Here is a 19355-nt window from a genome sequence, read left to right as displayed (position 1 = left end):
TCTTTTCATAATCATTAGATTAATTCGTTATCTAAAAAGTCTCACTTTTTATTAGCTTTTTTTTCTTCATAAAAACATGATGAGATTACACCCTTTGATATTTTTCAAATAAATTTTTTATTAATGATGATATTAATCCTTTCTCTTTTACATTAGAAGGATTGGGCTTAAACTAAATGAAAAAAATTGGACTTGTTTTTAGTCCCTTTATTATTACTAATTGCACCCATGTTAATGCGAAAAGATTAAAAATTTTATTTGCTGGAACATATCACTCGTCAGTATATGAAAGTTTTTCATAAATGGCATGAAAGCTCCTATTTTAAACAAAGCATAAATTGGTTTTCAACCTTTTCATAAATGCAAGAGTAGATAGAGAAAAATAAATAAATAACGTCATAAATAAAAACATAATATATTATATTATTCTTTTTACATCAAGTTTGAATGCTTATTTCTCTCGCATTATAATTATACTCGTCTAATCCTCCCAATAATATATTTAATTTTCAAATAACAATATTTTTTCTTATATCACAAATATGTTTTACACCACCTGCAATAAAAATTACGTGTGTGATATAAATTTTGGTCTTATGAAATTTTTTCATGAAAATCATATCTATAAACATGTTATGTTTAATTGATAATATATTCACTATTCATATTATTAATATACAAAAATTGAATGATATTATTTAACTAAAAGTTAGTACTATGTAGATATTCCTACAATTATATTGTTCTAGTAAGGCCAAAAAGAATTTATAAAACCGCTAATTTTATGTTTTTTCACGCTTTCTGATTTTTTTCCCTTAGTTTTATAGGTACTTGTAATAATACTTCGAAGCTCAATAAGCATTTGATAAGGAAGTATTATTGTTGAAGGGATGATTCAGTTTGGAAAAGCTAACTTTTTAACCTAGAGACTCGCTTATTTATACTATTTTTGGTGGGCTTTGTTTGCACGGATGATGAAGGAATTTCCAAGTAGGGCTTAATACTCTTTTAGATCTTGTTTGCTTAAACTTACTTAATTACATGTTTTTTTTATGATAATGAATTCACACAAAAACCACAAATTCTTCGATGAATAATTAAAAATTACAAATATAAAATTTAATTATATCTTTCTTAATGATAACAGTATCCTACGGTTTCCTGGTACCACTAGATTAGGTCGACCGATTACCCAAGCCGACAACTATACTATGTATCGCACGGTCTCTTGGCACCAATAGACTAGGCCGACCGACCAGTCAGGTCGACCACCAGACCAAGCCGACCACCTAGGCCAACCACATAGTTAAATTATAAACGATAATAATTCATTAAACCCCTAATGCAAATTAAGGTGTGATTGGGCCGTCATTAGGCCAAAGAAAGGTAAAGGCCCATCACAACTAGTATAAATGAAGGTCTCATGTATGACTTTAAAATGACGATGCACAATATATGCATTACTTGTGCCCACCGCTCGGTTACATTACTAATTTGGGCGTCAGAGTGTCTTTGACAAGTGTCCGCCCACACGGCTTGGGCAGTAAGGAGGGAGCCCGTCTAGCATACAAAGACAACTGGAGGACCACTAGGGATCCCGTCCGGTTTTCGAGACAACCTGAAGTGCTTTGAGTAAGGGACTTTAATCCTATACCCGAAACATTTTGGCGCCCACTGTGGGGTCGAGCGAGTATTCCCCACTGTAGCCATAAGGAACCGATGAGTGATGCTTTAAAGAACCTCAATTGCTCAGTCATCCGGCCTCTACCATCCGGCCTTGACCATTAAAGTTAGGCCATACTTTGGCCCCAAGTGTTGAGAATAAGTCGTCCGGGCATACCTTGGCCTCAACTTTTCGGCCTCCCATGGCCTTAGTTGTCTGGTCATACCTTGACCTCTCAGGTACTTTCTCAAACTTGGCCTCAAGTGTTGGGAATCAACCGTCCGACCATATCTTGGCCTTAACTTCTCGGCCTCCCATGGCCTTAGTCATCCGGTCATACCTTGACCTCTCACATACTCTCTCAAACTTGGCCTCACAGATATTCAACCATTTGGCCTCAAGTGTTGGGAATCAACCGTCCGGCCATACCTTGGCCTCAACTTCTCGGCCTCCCATGGCCTCAGTCGTCCGGTCATACCTTGACCTCTTAGTACAGGTGATAGGATCCTACGTCAAACCATTTGATCAATCGAGAGCTTACCACTCGGTGAGGAACGTTCTCCGTGAACTATCCTCGAGTCTCTTTGACCGATAAATTTGGCCTTATCAGCGTCAACAAGCTTCTACGGCTTTATAGATAATTATTTTGATATAACTATCTTATATTCATTTTATTATTCAATATTATATTGTTCAAGATTTATTCAGGGTCCAATGACGCATTCACCACTAAGCCAAATTTAGTCTCAAGTGTTCAACCTCAACGATTGGTCGGGCGGTGAACAACAAGTTCATTAACGAATCATTTCCGCCCGGTTCAAATAAAGCCCAATTTGATGAATGGAGAGTTCAGAAAGGAATCACTGTCAACTTGGTCGGACTCACTGTCAACTTAGCCGAAGGTCGGCACCGTGGATCTTCAACAAAGGAATCTCGACCGGCCTCACCCAGGGTCAGCGATCGTGGATCTTCACCAAAGGAATCCCGGCCGGCCTCACCCAAGGTCGACAACCGTGGATCTTCACCAAAGGAATCTCGGCAGGCCTCATCGAAGGTTGGTGACCGTGGATCTTCACCAAAGGAATCCCAGCCGACCTCATCGAAGGTCGGTGACCGTGGATCTTCACCAAAGGAATCCCGGCCGACGTCACCCAAGGTCGGTGACCATGGATCTTCACCAAAGGAATCCCGGCCGGCCTCACCAAAGGTCGGCAACCATGGATCTTCACCAAATTAATCCCGACTGGCCTCATCCAAGGTCGACGATCGTGGATCTTCACCAAAGGTATTTGGTCATTCTGTCATTCGGCCTCAACTAATCGGCCATTCGACCTTAACTGCTCAGCCTTTCTTTCGGCCTTACAGGTACTTACCCAAATTTGACATCAAACGTTCAACAATTCAGCCATCCGGCCTCAACTATTCGGTCATTCGGTCTCAACTGCTCGGCCTTACAGTTACTTAGCCAAATTTGGCATCAAGTGTTCAACAATTCGATCATCCGATCTCAACTATTCGGCCATCCGGCCTCACAGATACTTAGCCAAATTTGGTATTAAGTGTTCGGCCTCAAAGGAATCCCTACCGGCAACAACGAAGGTCGGCAACCGTGGATCTTCATCTTAGGAGTCCCGATTGACCTCACCGAAAGTTAATGACCGTGGATCTCCAAGACATGTCACTCAAGCAGGATCAGTAGCCTATCCAGCTTGGCCGACCAGGGCACGACCCGTTTTAGTCTTCAAACCAGTCATCTTAATAAATGAACAAAGAGGACATAGAGACAAAAACCAATCGGAGAACCCGTCTTTATCAGAAGCGGCAAGTGTAGAAGCCCTTCGCATAATTAACATCATGGTCAAGCTTGGGGCTTTTGTACCGTGCAGTCTCTTGGCATCACCATATCGACTGACCACCCAGGCCTACCACCTAGGCCAACCACATGGTTAGATTATAAACGATAATAACTCATTAAACCCCTAATGCAGATTAAGGTGTGATTGGGCCGTCATTAGGCTAGCGAAAGGTAAATGCCCATCACAACTAGTATAACTAAAGGTCTCGGGTATGACTTTAAGATGACAATGCACAATATATTCATTACTTGCTATGTCCACCGCTTTGTTACATTACTAACTTGAGCGTCGGAGTGCCTTCAACAGGTGTTCGCCCACACGACTAAGACAGTGAGGAGGGAATCCGTCCGGCATACAAAGACAACTAGAGGACCACTAGGGAGTCCGTCCGATTTTCGAGACAACCTAGAGGTACTTTAAAGTAAGGAACTTCAACCCTGTACCCGAAACAACAACCTATTTGTCCAACGAATGACTCAAGATTTCAATTAAGAGAAAAAACTAATATTAATTCACCCAACAAATCTCATTTTGCTCAACCCACTTGGCGAACAACCATTCTACCAATATAAAATAGTTATTAGGAAGACAAGAACAAACTAAAAAATGATTGAGCCTTCTCCTTGGATCTTGTATGGACCTGTACGACTTTTGTAGTTTTTTACATCATGTATAGGAATTTCTACAACCACTTAGTATCTAATCTTACATTTTTTTAAAACACTTTTCAGATTTATCTTTTAAAATCCTTACTTTTCTCTCTACTTTCCATACTTTTTTTTTACTTCTACATTTGGAAAACTTTCAATCTCAATATTGTAATTCAGTTCTACTTTTTTTTTTGTATATGTAGGATAAAAGAAAATGAAAAATATTTAAAAAAAACGCCAAACATTAGGCTTTGGTTATAGTCAAAGCCAAAGAAAAAAATGTATTTTAAATTTGGTTCAGGCCATAAGCGAAACCAAATATCATTTTAGAAAAAATATTTAAAAATAAATAAATAATTTTTGACCTTAGTTAGTGCTAAAACCGAAGCAGAAATGAGTATATGATCTCGGTTCTAGTTAGAACTGATGCCAAAGACCTTTAAACTTAATTAATTATTTTAAATCAGAAAGGTTATATGGTTTCAATTATTCCCACAATCGAAGCATATAAGGGATTTGGCATCAGTTTTGTTCATAACTGAGGCCATATACCCTAATGATTTAAAATAATTATTTAACTTTAAGGATCTTTGACATCGGTTCTCATCCGAACTGAGACCAAATATATTTAAAATGAAATAATTATTTTAAATCATAAAAGGTATATAACATTGGTATATACCCTTGGTTTCGAGTAAAACTAAGGCCAAATAACTAATTTTTTATTTATTTATTTTTGGTTTAGTGTTTCATTTTTTTAAACCGAAGCCAAATATTGACTTTTATCTTCAGTTCATAATTGATGCCAAATATCCTTCATTTTTTACCTCGTCTTAATATGCTTCAATTGTATAATCGATATCCATTATCGAAAACAATCGTTGTCATATCCTTCCCTACACTACACTAGTGTTATTCTTAAAGTATAAGATTAAGTTTCAATGCTTGTTATGATTATGATCCAAGCTAATCTCTATCACTACATTAAATAAAATATTTTGTTTAATATACTTGTGTGAGAGAAAAAAAAAATACCTTATTATTTTGATTAAGCACTTAATATAACAAGGCTTAAAGTATGAAGAAGTTGTATTTGATAGACATTGTAAACATCATGAGTGCATGTGCTTTGTCCGAGACGACAGAACACCATGTAGATCATTCTGTTAGTTTGATAAATGATGAATGATGATCATACGTCAAGTATAAACTAAACCTTAAGTTGACATGAACTTAACAAATGTTCATTACGTTTAGTGGCATATCTTGACTATTAATTTTTTAGGAACCAAAATAATATACTAAAAAATTATTTATTTTATTGTTGTCATTAATACAATAAAAATGAATACATAATTTAATATGATTATACAATTTTAACTATAAAAGAAAGGCTTAATACCACTTTTGATTCTTATTTTTGTCAGTTTTGTTCGATGTGGGACTCCTTGTTTTCGAATGTTCAATGTAGTCCCTTATATCGTAATTTATGTTTAATTTGGTCATTTTGGCTTATGACGTTTAAATCGTTAACGACACAGTATCCAGGCCAGCCATCAAAATTGAGTTGTCACACAATAATGCTCACAGTGGCTGACTCACATCATCATCTCGCCACATCATCATCATTTTCACCAAATCAAAAATCCTAATTTTTGTAGGTTTTGGTGATTTAATGGAAAACAATATGGGAGTTTCGTTCTTTGCAGATGGTTTTGTGTCATCAATGGAGGTTGAACAAGTTCAATGGTGGTACGAATTGGGATTTTATAGGTTTTCATGGAAGAGGCGCGATTTCACGAATTGGGGGTTCATCGTAAATTGAGTTTTTGCGATTTGGGTTCTTTGATTTTTGGGTTTTCTGCAAGTTCAATGGTTTTGTGATTTTTGGGGTTTCACTTTGCATGTTCTTGTGAAGTTGGAGAGAACATCAAGATGGTGAGATGTTGATGGTGGTTCTCATGGTGCATAGCTATTTGGACTCGCGATTTGGGTCTGATTCCTTATAGTGAAATGTTTCTTTTGCAGATTGAGTTTCTTGGTTGATTCATGGTGGTTTGTGCGGTTGCTAACGGCGAAGCTCATGGTGGTCTAACGACATGAAGAAGATGATGACCTTAGTGTGATACATAGCGACGCGTTGATGGAAGAAAGAATAGGGTTTCTGATTTGGGGAAGATGGTGATGATGTGGCAAGATGCGTGACAAGTCATTCCAAATTGAACATAAATTATGATATAAGGGACCACATTGAACATTCTAAAGAAATGAGTCCCACATCAAACAAAGTTGACGAAAATAGGGACCAACAATGGTATTAAGCCTAAAAGATATTACATATATCTAACCGATTGTTCTTTGTTCTTTCAAATTATTAAATTTATCAATAATTAAATCATACCTAAAATTTTTAGCTATTTCTTTTTCAATGTAAATAATCATATTGTGTGCAAGAAATTTATCTTCCATTTTATTTTACAATCTTGTTTTGATAAATCATTATAGAAAAAAAGTATTTTGGTTCAAGTAAAATGTACTTCAAATATGATTGATAAATTCTTAAAATTTGGATATTTAAGAGCATCCACAATAAAATAGGAAAGTTGAAATTTTAAATTAGTTTTCTTTTGAATATGATATTGTTGGAAACTTACACTAGTGCAGTCAAGGGAAACGATAGCGGTTATTTTCGCCCATAGACAGCGGTTCCTGAACCAAGGCATATACAGGCGAGACAAAAAGGGGTAGGATTTTCGCCCCGATTCCTTTTGAACCAAGGCAATAGAGTGTTTTTTTTTTCTAACGACCATAGTTGTAGGTATGGCAACACAGTTAGGAAACCCAACCTCCATCATCAATCTCGCACAACCATGGCAGCCATTGATGCCACCTCTAGCACCCCTCTCAACAATAAGGTTGTAAGCCAGTACTCCACGCTTCTCGCGTCTCTTGTCGTGGACGCCGTTCTCTCCGTCGTTGATGCCGCCAAGCCAGACATGGCATATTTCTTATTCACGAAGGATGTTCTCATGGGCAAAGAGAGACCCCCAAATTCAGGAAACCCTAAATTGATATTCCAGAAGAAGAGGAGGATTGTGCGTGAATCGAAACCTGTAGCACAGAGAAACCCAAAAAACCCCCAAACCTACTACCTTACCTACGTCGCCAGCGAGTATTGCCATCAGCATCACAACTCCTGACTAAATTTGCCGCCAAGGATGTTGCTGAAGGTGGTCGCGTCAATGAAGCTTCTTGCCTGTGCAGGTGCTGATAACGCTAGAGTCCCTCCCTGGCGACCTCAGAGATGGTGCTGCGACAATAGGAAACTCGCCACCCAATCTCGCCGGAGAGAATCAAAGCTCCTTGATCTCCTCTACTCGGAGCCGTCGCACTGTGTTTCATCGCCGCTTCCTCCTTCACGCCCTGCCAGTAAGTCGACATCTTTGACAACGACGGCTGGTGGGTGGGCGAGATCTCCATAGCCACTGCCGGGGTCAGTAGGAGCACCATCATCGAGAACACCAAAACCCCAAGGCACTACCTTCACCATGCCAAATGTCGTCGGACATCGCCTTACCACCACGCAACTGCTAAAGTTAGAGCTGTCAAAATGAGTCACAACCCGCGAGCCAACCCGACCCACCACGGGTTTGGGCCGGGTTGGGTTAGAAAAAATTGTATTTTTTTTATGCGGGTCAGATTTCAACCCGACTCGTTTAAACACGACTCACGCGAGTTGAACCCGTGGTGGGCCGGGTTGGCCCACCAACCCACCTACCTAATTTTATTTTATTAAAAATTAATTTTAATTTTATAAAAAAATATTTATTATTTTGTTTTTGCTTGAAAAAATTATTTAAGTTTCTTATTTTCAAAATTAATTAAACACCCATGTTAGAAGTGAAATTTGAGAGTGAAATTTGTTTAGATTTGTATTATAGAAAGTTTGTAATTTTTTTTATTTAAAAAAAATTGTAATTAAGTGAGCCAGTAAGCCAACCCCGTTTACCTACCAACCCGTGGTAGGTCGAGCCGGGTTCAAATTTTTCTGGCTCGCTAATAAATGAGCCGAGTTGGGTTGGCTTACTAAGTGACCAACATGTGGTGGGCCGGGTCAGATCGGGCCGAGTGGCCCGTTTTGACAGCTCTAGCTAAAGTCATAAACTTTTATTTAAATAAACCAATCTGTAGTGAATAGGGGAAACCTTTACTTTTTTGGTGTCGTCGCCGAGGATGGAGTCTCCGCCGTGAGGAAATCAATGAGAAACTATGATTTAATTGTCCCCTGTTTTGGTAGGTTAGTCCGAATTCGAAAAGTTCTATTGACCATACTATCATGCGCCCTACTCTACAGGATTGCTTGATGGGATAGTTTGAACGGACACAAATGTTGAAATTGTGGAAATAGTGCCATAATGGACGAGCAAAAAAGATCAAAGCCAAGATATGTTTTTCTATGGTTTAATGGCGCTCTTATATGGGTTGAAGAGTTTGTCTTGTGAAATATATATTGGGTATTGCTTCTTGCCTCCTTCCATGATGAGGACTGAGCTTATCGCTGAGTGTGATATCGACTGGTACAATGACAAAGGTTGGTTTGGTTGAGGATCGTTGAAGACAAAGGGTGTTGAAACCTCTCTATTTAACTTTTGAAACAAAGTTTCACATTCCTTGGTCTAAACGAAGTTTTGAGCCCTTTCAAGATCCTGAAGAGGGTTTTCACCTTTTGTGTTAAGCACGACAAGACGCGAGCTAGAGAGACCAGCCTATCGTTCAAACTTTAGATCTCTTTCAGGTTGGTTGGGATTCTAATGTTTAGTAAGGATGCACATTTGTTTGGGTTGGCCTCTATCCTCATGAGATTATCATGAAGCCCAGGACCTTTTTGCCACCTACACCAAAGAAATTTTTTTCCAGGTTTAATCTAATGTTATGACGATCTGTAGGTGTGTTGGATGGTTGGTTGCAATGACGAATTTGATGACTATATTATCCACGTAGACCTCAATTATTTTTCCCATGGTGTCAACAAATACCTTGTCTAACAAACATTGGTACATTGTGTCGATGTTCTTCAAACCGAAAGGCGTGACCTTGTAGCAGAATTTAGTCTTTTCTGTAAAGAAGGTTGTTTTATCTTCCCGTTAGGTGGGTACATTCAAATTTGATTGTACACTGAGTATGCATCCAGGAAACTCAATAAGTTATATCTTGTAATGTGTTCTACAAACCAATCAATATTGGGTAGTGGATTTGTGTTCTTTGGGCATGCATTATTGAGGTTAATGTAAACAACACACATGCGCAATTTGTTGTTGACTTTCTTTACCATAACGACGTTGGCAAGCCATGTAATGTAGGTGACCTCTTTGATAAATTCCACTTTGAGTAGTGTTGTTATCTTCTTGTTAACGAAGGTTTGACGTTCTTCTTTGAGCTTTCTCTTTCTTTGGGCCACAAGTTTGGCCTCTGGAAGGATGAATAGGTGGTGGGATAAGAATATGGGGTCAATGCTTGGCATGTTAGCCAGGTACCAAGTGAATAGATTATAGTTATAGTTTTGTCTAAGGATTATATTATCTGATTGCGAACCAACTCGCCCATGTTGTGATCGAATTTGGTGACTTGGGATGGTAAGGTTCCCAAGGTGCATTTTTGCATAGGCTCGTCGAAACAAGGTTGACTATCATCTGGAAAATCAGCCCTAGGATCGAGATCATGGACATTGTCATTTGGGTAAGCTTTAGTGATACAGAAACATTAGTTAACATGATTACATCGGTTCCTAGGTTTTTCTTTATCTACAACAAGGTGGGTTGTTATATTATTATCGGTTGGGGTGACATGCTGGTGCTGATTGAATTGGTTAGGGGTACATATGATGCTACCTTCAGGTTGAGGTTGTAATAGGTCCTTGTTTCTTTTATATCCGTCTTGCGGTGATAATGGTCGAATGACCCTTGACCGAGAACTTCATGGCCATATGGGAGGAGGACACAACGACTTCAAGCTTGTTCAATGTTTTTCATCCAATCAAGATGTTGTAAGACATGTCTTACTCCACTATAAGGTATCGCACCATTAATTGTGATAGGTTTTTGGTGTTTCGAAGGTTATCAACAAATTGATGTACCTTTTGGTGTGGACCCATTATCTAGCCAAACCAAGAAAATGTTTTGGATAGGCTTAAATCAGGTTGGCAGGGATGTCTAAAGCAAACTCGAAGAAGATGAAGAAGAAGGCAAGGATTAAGAACTTAGAACAAGTGCAAAGATTACTCGAAAAGAAGTGAGAATGCAAAGAATGCTTAAAATGGAACGAGAATGAAGAAAGAAATCAAGTATAAATGCAAAGAGTTTGAAACAAAACAACTTTCAATCACACAACGTTTCCTTCTCGCATGTAACTCTTGATGTTTCATTCCCTGAATCCAAATTCAACCGTTGAGATGCAGTCACGTTAGCCTCGATCAAAATCATTTAATGTGAAATGACGTTTTGCAATGTAGGGCAATCATTGTGATGTTTCAAAAAATTTCCCTCATTAATGCATCATTGTCATTGATAAAGTTGGCAACATGAAACAAAGTCTACCCAAGCTGGTAACACTGAGCTTGCCTAAGTCAACAATACGAAACAAAGTTTGCCAATGCATGAAACAAAGTTTGTCTATGCACAAAACAAAACCTCCCAAGCCAATAACACAAAACAAAGTTCATCCAAGCCGACAACACTGAGCTTGCCTTAGTCCACAACACAAAGTAAAGACAATCCTAAGTTGACAACACTCCTACACCCGGACCAAATAGCCAATCCACCTATAAATCTTAAAAGTCGGACACAACCCGAGGTCATTGACAACCGCAATGAGCATCTCTCATATACTAATCAAATTTACAAGATCGAGGGAGCTTATGTACCTATTCAATCCAATAGATGTGCTAAAGAATTTGGTCTAGTAAGGCCTAATAAGTCTCGTTGTCTTGGAACAACCCAAAACACATTTATTGAGTGAAATATTCACATTTTAACAATAATTGTGACTAATCTCACCAGTTTTATATTATTATCGTTATTTATGGCAAGGTACCACGTTATTATTTTTATTATTATTTATTTGAGGTAAGTCCTTATTTTACTAATATTATTTGATACCATATTAAATTTTTATAACATAAACCTAAGGTTCAAAAAATTCTATAAATACATCTAGCATTCCTCAGAAAAATGTACAGTCTCACACTCATTCATTTTTTCTTACTTATAAAGATTCAAACTCTCTTACGAAAGTCAGAAAATTTTTTGCAAGTAAATTTCTCTTGTGTTCCAACCTCATTCCTCATTTCACTCGGATCCACCTATAGTAAATATCATGCTCAAATCCCGATAAAACTAATAATATTTGTATTAAAGTAGTAAAAGACAAATAATTTTTTTTAAAATGATTAAAACATAAAATAAAACAATTAAACACACAGAAAGAAAATAAAACTATACACAAAACTAACATACACGCAATTAATAATTAATAAGAGATGTCATAAAAATGATAAATATAAATTATTGTGTGATATTAAAATAGTGTGACGGTGTTTGTCCTTTCTCAAGAATTACAGAAAAATCTAATAACATTAACAGATATTTGATTAGATTTCACATATCTCCTTTTTCTTTCTTTTATATATATATATATATATATATATATATATATATATATATTAATAATTAGTTTATTAATTTGTTTTTTGAATTTTCTATTTTTTGAATTAAAGGTTCAAGCGATTACAAAATCATATAAAAACTATTAAAATTATAATTATAGAAAATATAAAATAATTTCATATATTCACAATAAGGAAAAAAAATTAAATTGATCTCACTCATTTGAGTCTAACAAAAAGAAATTGAGTGAAATACCTTGCAATTCACTGTATTATTTTATATAATCGAGTTTACATTATTCATACCAAAGGATGATGGGACTAAACCTAATAAGCCATTCAAACCATTTATTAAAAGCATAAAGTCCTTCACACGCATTGCTTTTAGCACTCAACTCTTTTTGTGATTCCCTTACTGCGTAGAGACAAAAAGAGGAGCATCAAAAGCTGTGCTCAAAAGGATATCTCTGGTTTAAATTCTAACATTTTCAGAATTGCTACAGAATGCAGAAAGTGACAGCAAGGTATCATAGTACTCTATTCCTCCTTAGTTGTAAAGTTGGTGCCATTAGGCAAATGGATCAAAGAGACATTTTTGCATTTGGGGCATTTGATTTATTAAGAAGACGGCGTGTTGTGGTAGATGTGAGTGGAAAAGTAGTGCACGAGTAGTATTTAAGAGATGTTGATGTTTACGTTCAACCACTCCATTTTGTTCAGGGGTTTCAACACAAGTAGTTTGGTGAATAATGCCTTTACTTGAAAATATGTCATGCATAATAAATTCAACACCATTGTCAGTGCGGATAGTTTTAACTTTCTTATTAAAATGGTTTTCTATATAGCAGAGGAAATTTAGGATGTGGTTTTTTACAGAAGATTTGTCTACCATAGGAATAATCCAAGTATAACGAGAGTAATCATCAACAATGGTTAGTAAGTATTTAAAACCATTCATGGAAACAGTAGTAGGACCCCATATATCGATATGCAATAGTTCAAAAGAAGATAGAGAAATAGAAGTGCTAGCAGTGTAAGGAAGTTTCTTTTGTTTAGCTCGATGACAGGCATCACAAGTACTCTGATTATCATTAGTATTTATGTAAGCATGTTTGTTTTGTAAAAGCTGTAACCGAGTATGTGAGAGATGTCCAAGGCGAGCGTGCCATAGATTTGGATGTTGAACAGAACAGATAACAGGAGAAAAATTATTGTCAATGTTACATGTAGAGTAATCAAATAAATATAAGCCATTGTGATGTTTAATCAGACCAATCTTCTCTTGTGTCTGTATGTCCTGTATAATGCAACCAGAAGGAGAAAAGATTAGTTGACATTTATGGTTAGCTATGAGTTGTGAAACCGAGATAAGGTTGAACGAAAAATCAGGGACATATAGCACATTAGATAGAGAAAGTTTACTATTGAGTTGAATCGTTCCCTTATAATGGGCATGTATGATTTTTCCATTAGGTAAGCATATAGGAATAGGTTTAATCTTTTGATAAGTAGTAAAAAATTTTAAAGATATACAAACGTGATCAGTAGCACCAGAGTCGAGAAGCCAGATATTACAAGATTGCATTTGGAAAATTGAAACAATATTACCTAGAGAATTGTGTGTAGAAACAGTGCCAACTTGGTTGATGTGTGCATTGGAGGTGGACTGTTTGAACAACGCAGCAAGAATTTGGTATTGTTGGGGAGTAAGTTGGACGGTTTCAGGAGAGGAGCAATCTTGACCCATGCTTTTCAATTGAGTGTCAGCATCAGTGGACGAAATGGTATGGTGAACCTGACTGGGTTTAGTGGAGAATTTGTGGCCGGGTGGATAGCCGTGTTTCTTGAAACATACGTCTATGGTATGACCATTTTTGTGGCAATAAGTGCAGATCTTGCGAGGATTGGTAGTGTTGGTTTTAACAGGTCGGTGTTCTTGGTTGGGGAAGCCGTGTTTTTTGAAACAGGTATTTTCTTGGTGACCAGTTTTGTTGCAATAATTGCAAGTAATGGGGGTGGGTGCAGATGTTGAAGAAGTAGTGTTGATAGCGGCAGTAATGTGTTCATGCATTATTTGGCGTTCTTGTTGAAGAACAAGGGAAAAGATTTTTGAAATGGGAGGAATAGGATCAAGAAGAAGGATATGAGATTGTATGTTGCTATAGTGATCATTCAAACCTCGTAGGAGTTGCATGGCACGGTCTTCATTTTTACGTTGAGAAATGATAGCAGAAACAGTGCAAGAACACTTTGGCTTACAGATACAGACAGGGTCCGGGCGGAAGCTGTCGAGCTCGTCTCAAATAACCCGGAGTTTTGTGAAGAAGTCAGTGACGGAGAGTTCGCCTTGGGATAACGTGGAGGCTTCCATTTTGAGGGTGGAGATTTTGGCAAGATCGCCTTGGGCAAAGCGGTGTTTCAAATCATTCCAAATGTCGATGGCAAGATCCATCCATATGATACTTTCACGAATGGACGGAGAGACCGAATGCAGAAGCCAAGAAACAACCATACTGTTGCAGCGGAACCAGGCTGGAAAAGAAGCATCAGTCTTGGAGGGCCTGACGGCTGATCCAAGAATGAATTCAACCTTGTCTTTAGCGGAGAGAGCCGTGATGAATGATCGGTTCCAGGAATGATAGTTGGTGGCATTTAGAACCGGTGAGACGAAGGATATGGCAGGGTTTTCATTGGGGTGGAGGTAAAGGTACGAAGGTGTGTGGTCTTGAGAAGCCATGAAAGGAGAAAGGAAAAAAAACAAGAACAAGAAAAAGAGGATCAATGTGCAGCAGCAGCAGAAAGAACATCTGATACCATCATAGAGTTTCTACCCAGTAGGAAAGAGAAAGACAAAGAAAAGAATAGTTTTTCATTGATATGAAAGAACGTACTGATACAAGCGAAATGAACAGTATATATAGAAGGAACAGTACAAACAACACATATGTTATCACTAGTATCAACAAGGAACTCATTTCATGATTGTTGGAGTTTTCAAGATTGTCGTTTTCTTGATTCAGTTCAACAGTCACACATGACTTCGGTGAATCTAGTGGGGACTCAATTCTATCACCCATGATTATGTCTCCTTTTTTTCGGTGTATGTTACCTGGTCACTCATATTGTTAGATAAATGAAACATATAAAAAAATTCACATTATAGAAAATAGAAGCAAAGTGAGTATACGTGTACCTTATAGGCTTGAAATATCAATCTAATGGTAATTCAAGTTGTGGAGGAAAAATATAACTAAGCTAATTATTTAGATGAGAATGGTATAGAAAGCTCCAACACCAACCTCGAGTGATATGCTTTGAAGAGTGGTACCTTATGTCCTTTTTATAAGGAGAAAAAAAAGGAAGGAGTTGTTTTCCATTCTTCACATAGTTATGTGATTTAATAATTAGTTGCCAAAGTTATATTGTTAAGTTTTATTTTTCTAGAGATGGAATTAAGAGTTCAGAAACTAAACTAAAATAAAATATAATTAAAAATTCATGTAATTTATTATCTTATTCTTTTTATAATAATTTAATTCATTTATATTATTTATTTATGACTCGTATTGATTAGTGAGAAAAAAAATTAATAAGTATTTAAGATAATTCGACTTTCATAAACAATCATTTATTAAGCGTAACCTTCGGATAAAAAGATGGCCTCATTAATTTCTTTTAATTATTCGTTAAGACATGTGAAGAGGTTTTATCGCATAAGTTGAAAAGTAGGAAAAACAAAAGAAAAAGGAATCAGACAATTCGTTTGTGAAGAAGATAAACTATTCTGACAAATATTTTTGTAATTTGAGTATTGAAGATTTTTCCTTCTTTAAGTTAATTTTGAAAAATATAATATGTAATTTTTGTGATAATTGGAGATAATTCAAGAACACTAACGAGTACTTTTGGAAGGTTGGAAGAAAATTTACATACAAAAGATTATTTGAAGCTCAAATTAGTAAAAGAGTTAAAATCTTTTGAGTAAAAAAGAATAAGTATGAGTAAGTGAGTATTTCCTAGAAAATACCATATATATTTATAGGACTTTTGAATCTTAGGATCCATGTGATAAAATTGGTAATATGATATCAAATAAAATCAATAAAATAACAATTTACCTCAAATATATAATAATAATAATAATACAACACCTTACTATAAATAATAATAATATGATAACAATATTGTGGTATAATAAAACTGAAGAGATTTGCCATAAATACCATTAATATGTTAATATCTGCACCAATAAATGTGTTTCTAATTGTTCTAAGAAGATAAGGCTTAAAGGGCCTTACATGGCCTCATTCCTTAACAAATCTATTGGATCAAGTAGGTACATCAGCGCATCCAACCTCAAGAGTTTGATTAGCATATAAGAGGTACTCCTTTTGGCTATACCTTTTGGCTAAGTTGTGACCGACTTTTAGGGTTTGCAAGTGGACTAGCCGTTTGACCCAACTATATGAGTACTACTCACTTGGACAATCTTTGCTTTGTGCCACCGACTTAGGAAGTTTTAGGTGCTTAGTGTTGTCGACTTGGGCAAACTCTAGTGCTTGTCTTATCGAGTTAATGATAAATTTATTGGTGATTATAGAGCATTAATGATGGTTTCTTCTAAAACGTCGCAATAATTGTCTTGTAGTGCAAAACGTCGCTTCGCGTCAAATGATTTTGATCGAGGTTGACATGCCTTCCATCGAGAGGAGTCTATTGAGAAGAATGTGCCTACAAAGTGTTGATCCTTCAAGCTGGATCAGTGATGATGATACTCGAGTGAGATTTCTGGATGGAAGGGTCAAGATTGTTGTTCTCCCCAAGTATCTAAGCTTAAGTCTTTTTGAAAGAGAGGGTTTTAAGTTTCCAAGATGGCTTTAGACTCAAAAACACTACAAAAAAGTGTTATTTAGTGGAGTTTTTTTTTTCAATTTGCGGGGGTGTTTACCCTCCGCAAAATAATTTCCGGAGGTTTTTCAAACCGCCGCAGTTTGAGTCGCCACAACCTATCTGCGGGGGTTTTTTGCAACCCCTAGTATCAAATTCAATTTACGGAGGTTTTTTTGCGGAGGGTAAAAACCTCCTTTATTACTGGCTATTATTTTGTGGGAGTTTTTAACCTCCTTTATTTTCAACTATTTGATTACAAAAAATATTTATATTTTTTACACTATTTTTTGTATTAATATATGTTATTCAATTCACGAGCTTGCTGAAATAATAATAAAAAATAATAAAATTGTAAAATTGTAAAATATACAAAAATAATTCAAATTAATTTTATTAATGATTTAAAATAATATAAGTACATTTGTTGACAATTACAATGTAAATATAAAAAAGTACATAATGTTTAGATAACATTACAAGATTGACCTGGTCGAAAACTACAAGACCAATTAAAAACATATAGACTAATGTTGATAACCTAAACAAAATCCCTAACTCAGATAAAAGTTTGACATGAGACACTCTGCATTTGCTTCCTATGCTGCAAAATAAAAGAGCTTCACTTCATCAACTACTTCCCTTAAACTCATTCCTCCATCACTACTTTTTTAAAATTCAACAATGTATGTCCAACAAGTCATTGTTCGTAGACTCTCCTGCTTCCATTGCTTCTAATCTTTGGTTGATGATATACATACAAAGTTTTGTGAGATTGTAAGCATGATAAACAAGATGAACAATGGATTCATCATCCATTTCCGAACCTACAAAGTTGAGATTCTTCATACAAAAATTTATGACAATATGCAAACTAGAAAAAACAAGATAAATATATAGAAAGGAATTTACCTGTCTTTGATGTTGGCACTAGGTTGCATCATCTCTTGCTTGACAACAACATATGCTCCACATCTTTCAGTGAATTTGTTAAGATAAACCAATGCTCCACATCTTTCAGCTACATCATATTTATAAGCACACGACCCTTTTTCCTTTACATAGCCTACCAATTTCCCATAACCCAAAGATTCAACAGGGTAACAAATATTCAAACCCATTTCAAATAGAACACACAAAATTGAACAATACCTTTTACAAAGCTTATCACCAATACTAGTATTACTTCACATAGTCACCAATGACATATCAAAACTACACGGACTCAACCTGCATATTCAACAAAACCAGCTATTTCTTTACTTCATCACTCAAATCCCTCATCCACTTAATACATATAGAGAGTTGTTACTATCACTAATTAAATCATCATTATTTAATATACAATAGAAACGAATCTGTCAATGAAAAGTCAAGAAACTGGTAGAACTCAAAGTTGTAATACTCTGCATATAACAGATGCTCTCATTTTCCATGATCATGAAGTTTAAATTCAGTAAACAGATTAGTTAATTCGATAAATAATGAGAAGAGAAAAAAGGAGCCATTATTAGCTACTTCAATTATCCAAATCAGTTTGACAATTTCATTTGATAAGCAAAACAAGAAGGTACTATCAAGGGGAAACAAACAGTGATTTATACATATAAAAATTTAGTCATACTTGTAGTTGCAACAATGTTGAATGTAGCAGGCTGGCCTCTTCAATAGGATCAGGAGATATCTCAACCCCGCTGACCTCAACATCGTAGTCAGCTTTCTTATATGAGATAGCAATAGTTTATTCAATAACGATAAAAAAAAGAAGTAATATAGTGCAACAAAACATCAATAAATAATTAAATAATAAGACTAATCAAAGAGAAAAAAATTCTTAGAAACTAAAAGACAATTTCCAAGCAGTAGCCAATACGTTAAATCAACTCAGCAAAACTCATTATTCAGTTATACTCATATTATTATACAAATAAAAAAATCTCCCCAACTGAATAAAACCAGTGCCTAGAAACAGATAAAGACGAAATATTTAAACTCCTCATTGTTTGCTTTAAACTCCTCAATATTACTTTCAGTGACCTATTGGCAAATATTACAAAAACTACATAGGAAAAGGAAATTAATCGCATAATGCAAAAATGAAATTAACTCAGCGTCGCATTGCATTCCAGTGATTCACAAATCAACTACCAAGAAAAGAAAGATGGCGAAGCACCTGCAATTGACGATCCGTGTCCGTGGCGGGATCCTACATGTTGTGGCCGTGCGTGTTGAAACTGAGCGCAGAGAAGAACGGAACGAAGAAGGCATTGGCGAGTTGTGGATCCGAAACCCTAACCACTTCTCTGCCCTCGACGTCGTGGAGAAGCGACCCCATCATCCAGTACTCCACGTTGTGCTGCTTCTTCAGCCCCCCAATTCGTGGGCCACGGTGGCCAGTCCTCCACGGTGACGGGCGTCTCCACCGTATTGAGGTGGTCAATCAAGGGTGAAGAGAAAATTGAGACAGTGAAAGGTCAGGGAAGAAGCTGAGGCACGAAGGGTTTCTTTCTTTTGGGTTTGTTGTGTTCTATTTCTAGAAAAGAAAAATCTAAAATTTGGAGTGAAAAAAAGTAAAATTTTGGGAGGAAATGCTAAAAAAATGTGAGGGAAATGAAAAAAAAAGTATTATAATCTATTAA

At 36.3% G+C, this 19355-nt stretch overlaps 1 long non-coding RNA gene across 4 annotated transcripts; it reads right to left on the bottom strand.

The window, feature by feature from the left end:
* Positions 1-17084: 17084 nt before the first annotated feature.
* LOC108319873 (uncharacterized) lies at positions 17085-19355 on the bottom strand. 4 transcript variants are annotated; one of them, XR_001831327.2, is made up of 5 exons: positions 18890-19342; positions 18341-18436; positions 17869-17946; positions 17629-17782; positions 17085-17543 (listed from the first exon to the last, which is right to left on the bottom strand). It is a non-coding gene; the product is annotated as an uncharacterized LOC108319873 (long non-coding RNA). The 4 variants fall into 4 exon arrangements; XR_008246976.1 differs by having other exon boundaries at positions 17085-17782; positions 18341-18432; positions 18890-19355; XR_008246974.1 differs by having other exon boundaries at positions 17085-17782; positions 18890-19352.

The sequence above is a fragment of the Vigna angularis genome, chromosome 2, assembly GCF_016808095.1.
Source record: "Vigna angularis cultivar LongXiaoDou No.4 chromosome 2, ASM1680809v1, whole genome shotgun sequence".
NCBI lineage: Eukaryota > Viridiplantae > Streptophyta > Magnoliopsida > Fabales > Fabaceae > Vigna > Vigna angularis.
Note: the sequence above shows the minus strand (reverse complement) of the source record. Positions and strands in the feature narration are given on the sequence as shown.